This window comes from Octopus bimaculoides, chromosome 7, assembly GCF_001194135.2.
Source record: "Octopus bimaculoides isolate UCB-OBI-ISO-001 chromosome 7, ASM119413v2, whole genome shotgun sequence".
Lineage (NCBI taxonomy): Eukaryota > Metazoa > Mollusca > Cephalopoda > Octopoda > Octopodidae > Octopus > Octopus bimaculoides.
Genome location: NC_068987.1, coordinates 38,192,309 through 38,198,186, shown reverse-complemented (window position 1 = coordinate 38,198,186; position 5,878 = coordinate 38,192,309). Strand labels below are relative to the sequence as shown.

Below are 5,878 nucleotides of genomic sequence, written 5' to 3'. Positions count from 1 at the left end.
ATTGTGTTGGTATGGGATATGATGGTTTAAGGTTTTGTGAGAAATGCGGTGGGTTTTTGGGTGTTTGTAGGGTGGATTGTATGCGAGGTTGGAGTGGGGTAGGTAGTTATAGTGGTTCTGTTGGTGTGAGTAGCGTGGGTATGAAGATCTGTAGGAAAAGTGGTATGATTGTGGGTGTTTGTTGAGTGAACTGTATGGGGTTCCTTGGGTGAGCGATTTATGCATAGGTGTGGGTAGGATTCCTTGTTTGTTATTGGTGTGAGAGTGGGGGGCATTGAAATGGGGATAATAACAAGTGTAAGGAGGGTTCATGATGTTTCTTGTCCATGGGGGAGGAGGAGGGTTGAGTTGGGTCTTGTTTGGATTATTTCATGGGGGAAAAGGGTTTTTGTAGGGTTGAGGGAGGATATTTTTTGTGTGGAGGGGGGTTGGGGGTATGTGTGTTTGTGGTGTGGTTTGGGGTGGTGGTTGTGGGTAGCAGTGGTAGTATATGTTATGGGTCCTTTTATGAAGGGGTTTTTTGATTTGAGGTTTAATATGAATTGTGTTTCATAATTATGGAAGAATTTTTTGTTGTTTTCCCAGTTATTAAGGGAAGTTAGTTCTTCCTTTTGACATTCATCTTTCCACACAAATCTTTGAAAAAACTCTTAACCAATGCCAAACTATATACACCACTTCCACACCCATCAGTTAAAAAATGTGCATGCCCTAATTGTGGAACCTGCCCCTACCTACTTGAAGGCTCTGAATTTACCTTCAAACGAGGAACAAAATTTAAAATCAAAACCAATTTCTCTTGTTCCTCTGGGAACCTCATTTATATCCTCACATGTGCAGGTTGCCAACACTTCTATATCGGATAGACGAGCCTCCCGTTGCGTAGAAGAGTAGCAATCCATAAAGAATAAATAAATCTCCCTCAACACAGCCAAATTCCACTCAGTGGCCACATAGACTCTTGCGCCAGAAACAAAAACCCTAAATTCCTTATATTCCCTTTCTATCAATGTAAAGACAGAATCTCCACACAAGAAAGAATCAACAAGGAGAATCTTTTCATAGAGAAATTCCAACCATTTCTTAACACACAAACCCCTCAGTGACCTTATTTCTCTAGGAACAGACATAAACTTCCTGTTGACAAAGAGTCCATAACTACAACTAAAGAGATTTGTCTCCCCTTACACACACGTCCTGTTTTGACACCACACTTCCTGCTTAACACAAACTTTTAGCCCCTTTTCTCTTTTTTTAAACCTAACACAATTCTCAATTTTCATGCATCCTTATTTTTCCAACTATTATCTACATGGATTACCATTGAACTTTAAAAGCTCAAAGACAATATAATGTATTGGTATATCTATTTTTTTATATATTATTTTTTTTTCATTTTTTACATTTTTGTAAAAAACATTTTCATTCTCCCTCTTGAAAATTTGCCATGCAATGAAAGCCGGTTAGAAATCTATATTAAAATATGCTTTAAGTTTAGCATTCTGCCTTATTAGTTTTCATTTTCCTATATATATATATACATATATATATATATATATATATACACACACATGAGTTTCTTTCAATTTCTGTCTACCAAATCCACTTAGAAAGCTTTGGTCAGCCCAGAGTTATAGTAGAAGACACTTCCCCAAGGTGCTACAGAGTGGGACTAAATGCAGAACCATATGATTGGGAAGCAAACGTCATACCACACAGGCACACCTACTGTAGATTTGCTCTGATACTTTCAAATGTCATCACTCTATCAGACATTAAAACTCTACTTTTCTACTAATGTGTTTCATCAATAACAAGTACTCCAAAGAAACCTCCATGGTGTCAATCACTCAATTAGGAATAGCTATAAATAATAGTGAGATATCTTTCAACTAACATTTTACTATCTTTAAAAACAAAAGGAACGACACATTCAGTAATTTAATCTGAGATACACTATGCCTGAAAACAAATGAATAAATAAACTTCATATGTCACAGATGTACTGGAGCAATATATATTATGAGTACACCAGAAACACATTCTCTTAAATGCCCTGATGGCTCAGGCCCACAAGAACTAAATGGTAGCTTCTGTTGTCTAGGAAACATAATTAGGAGAGGAGGTGGTTGTTGTGAAAGTATAGTGGCTAGATTAAGAATGAGTTACTGTTGCCAGTAACAAAGTATTTACTCTCAGGATGAAAGGCAAATTGTATGATGATTATGTTAGAACTTCAATATTGCATAGTAGCGAGACATGGTCCTTGAATGAAAGAAGACTGATGAAAACTAGAAAGAAATGAAGTGAGGATGATTTAATGGTCAGCCCAGCATTAACATCAGAGTACAAATGAGCTAAGAAAAGAAACTGCCAACCTCTCTGCTTGCAAATAAGTTTCCTTCCACCAATTCCACTCACAAGGCTTTAGCTGACCCAGGGGTCATCATAAAGGACACTTGCCATAGGTGCTACATAGTGGCACCTTGGGCCCGAAAACATGAGGCTGAGAAGTATGCATATATATCATCATTATTTAACAACTGTTTTCTATGCTGGCATGGGTTGGACAAATATATGTATGCTTTCTTGCATGCATGTATGTATGTATGTATGTATGTATCTGTTTCCTTCTCTTAACATTGCATCATAGTTGTAAATGAGTATCACTGTCATTTGTTTATTGTCTGAAAACATGTCTGGCTATGAGGAAATATCACCTTACTTGAAAACGGGTAAGGATTGACGACAGGAAGTGGAACTGGCAGTAGAAAATCTGACTCAATAAGCTTCTTCTGATCCAAGCAAGCATAGAAAAATGGATGTTATGATGATGATGTATGTACATACATCATCATTTCATGGTTTTTGAATTGTGACATAGCTTGATAAGTCTTCTGTCTCTTTGAAAGCATCATTGGGTAACCAGCCAGGAGTGATGGCCAGGTAAGTTCATTTGGAGAAAGTACCATGACTGCCACTCCTCCTACTACTACTATTACTCCCAGAACTACTACAACCGCCACCAGAAGTGTTAAGGTGAATGAGATTGGCCGGCAAGAGTACTGGACAGGTGCCACAAAAAGTACTCAGCACACTCTGTAAAGTGGTTGGCGTTAGGAAGAGCATCCAGCTGTAGAAACTATGCCAAATCAGACTGGCGCCTGGTGCAGCTCTCCAGCTTTCCAGCTCTGGTCAAACCGTCCAACCCATTCCAGCATGGAAAACAGACATTAAACAATGAGGACGATGATAGTTCTAGTTTAGATACCACTGTATGTCATTTTGGGTAGATGTCTACTGGTGCCACCTCAGGTTCACTGGAGCCTTTGTGAAAGAAATTTGATAGACAAAAACTGGAATTAACTGTGGTTAGTCTTGGGAGGCAGACTTAATTGTCAATGACAGCTCTAGCTGATCGTTGGTATCATTCATCACACTGTTCACTCTGTTATAAGCACAGGTTTCTAGTCTGCAAAGTATTATAGGTTCATTGATGGTGTTGTCCTTCTTCTTCCATTTAATACATATTATGAAAAAAAAAAAAGATGTATGGGGCTAGTGTAATAGGTGACATTTATGAAAATATTGCGAAGTTTAGAATTTTGTCCTCTCATCTGGTTTAATTATATCAATCTACATCAGTTCTGTCACCTGATTTACTTTAGTTATAGCAATCAAACATAACATTAGTATTCTTTATGCCAACTAACTTAATAATCTAACAAATATTTAACATTTTGTCAAAGTTGACATGATAAATCTAAACTATAGTGTTCTCTCACTCAGCTAGGGTAATTAATCTAACATAAGTTTAGTGTTTTGTCACTAATCTGATTAATAAAATATAGCTTTGGTCTCTTGCCGCTCAGCTAATCTAATTAATCAAACATAAGTTTAGTGTTCTGTCCCTCAACTAAACTAATTGATGATAGTGTTCTGCTACTCAGTTCATCTAATTAAACAGGTAGTGTCCTGTTCCACAGCTAAATTAATTAATGGAATGTAACTTTAGTGTTCTGCCAAACAGCTTACTAATTAGTCTAACAAAACTATACTGTTCTGTCACTCAGCTAACCTCAGTTAACATAATTAATTTAACTCAGCAAACCTAATTATGTATCTTAATTTTAGTGTTCTGTCCATCAGGTAACATAATTAGCTACCGACTTTATTGTTCTGTCACTCAACTATCCTAATTTATCAAACAACTTAAGTTTTCTGTCATTCAGCTAACCCAATTTATCTAAGTGTTCCATCATTCAACCAGCCTCATTAACTAAACTATTTTGGTACCGAACAAACCAAATTAGTCTAACATAAATTTGGTGTTCTGTCTAACATACTTCAGTAGTCTATCACTCAGTTAGGCTAATTAGTCTAAAATAATTGTATTGTTCTCTCACACAACTAACCAAATTTATGTATCATAACTCTTGAAAATCCATGGAATTTTTTTTCTGTCTTTTTATCTTTTACTTTTTTCTGTTATTAAACTGCGGCCATGCTGGGGCACTAACTCGAAGAATTGTAGTCAAATGAATCAATACTAGTACTTTTTTAAAGCCTGGTACTTATTCTATTGTTTCTTTTGCTGAAATGTTACGGGGATATAAACACACCAATGCTGGTTGTCAAGCAATGGTGAGGAACAAACACCCACCCACACACACACATGCAGGCTTCTTTCAGTTTCTGTCTACTAAATCCATTCACAAGGCTTTGGTTGGCCTGAGGCTATAGTAGGAGACACTTGTCCAAGGTGCCATGCAGTGTGACTGAACCCAGAACCATGTGTTGAGGAGCAAAATTCTTACCACAACAATCATGCCTGTACTTATGGCACCATTAATTCCAACTTTTGTATTATATTCTTGTTTCATGAATGCACTTAAGATGTTACTCCTAACTAATCCATCCCTGCATCTGACAGAGGACGGCTATCATCATGAGCCAAGCTTGAAGGATTTATTTTCCTCCATGAGGTGGCCAGTAAGAGAAGGCAGAATTTGATCCCAAAACCAAAAAAATCACAAATAACCATTGCAACATATCTTGTCTTACAAACAACAGAAACAAATACCAAAATACATCTTGTCTGATGCTCTATCAATCTGCCAATTCACTTCTCTGCAATGGTACTTTATCAACTCCAGAAAGATGAAAAGTAAAATTGACTTTGGTGGGATCTGAACTCAGAGTGAAGAGATGCAGAGCAAATGCATTCTATCCAATGTGCTAATGAATCTCTCATTTATCACCATCTTTCAGATCTATAGTACATATAGTAACTGGTCTTAAACATGTACATACATTTCTGTGACCACTATAATTCGTAACAACATTCACAAAAGTTTGAGTTTTTATTATCAGAGGTCTTTTCTCATTGACTTCTTCTCAGCCAACATTGTAGACTGTACTATTCTTGTTTTTTTTAAAACATTTTTCAGTTTGTTACCTCTTTGCTCTTATGAAATCGCCTTAAGGTACCAATTGGCAGCCCTTTTATCTTAGATTACTTGGTATTCTACTGAAGGAACAAAGTTTCAACTGATAACCAATATTATTACAGGAATTGATGTCAATACAACAAGCTAATAAATCATGTTAATTCAGTTATAATACCACTCCTGTGAGTCAATAAAGTACATACTCATTAACTTGCACAAGAATTTATCTAATGCTATCTTGTAAATTGGAAAATAAATACATTAAAAAGAAAAAAGAAAGAAAAATGATTACCTGGAAATAACTTTCCTTTTTTTTTTGAGATAAATTATCTTAAAATACATAAATCATTAGTTAATTTAAAAGAAAATTATGAAATAATTAGTCTATATTTATTTGCAGTAGAAAATAGTTATTTTTTCCTATGAAG

The 5,878-nt window shown here is 36.0% G+C and overlaps 1 protein-coding gene across 1 annotated transcript in view; it reads right to left on the bottom strand.

Annotated features, from left to right (window-relative positions):
* The window catches only part of LOC106876459 (caspase-7), a 787,012-nt gene that overhangs the window by 312,616 nt on the left and 468,518 nt on the right, over positions 1 to 5,878 (bottom strand). The gene's annotated exons all lie outside the window — the stretch shown is intronic.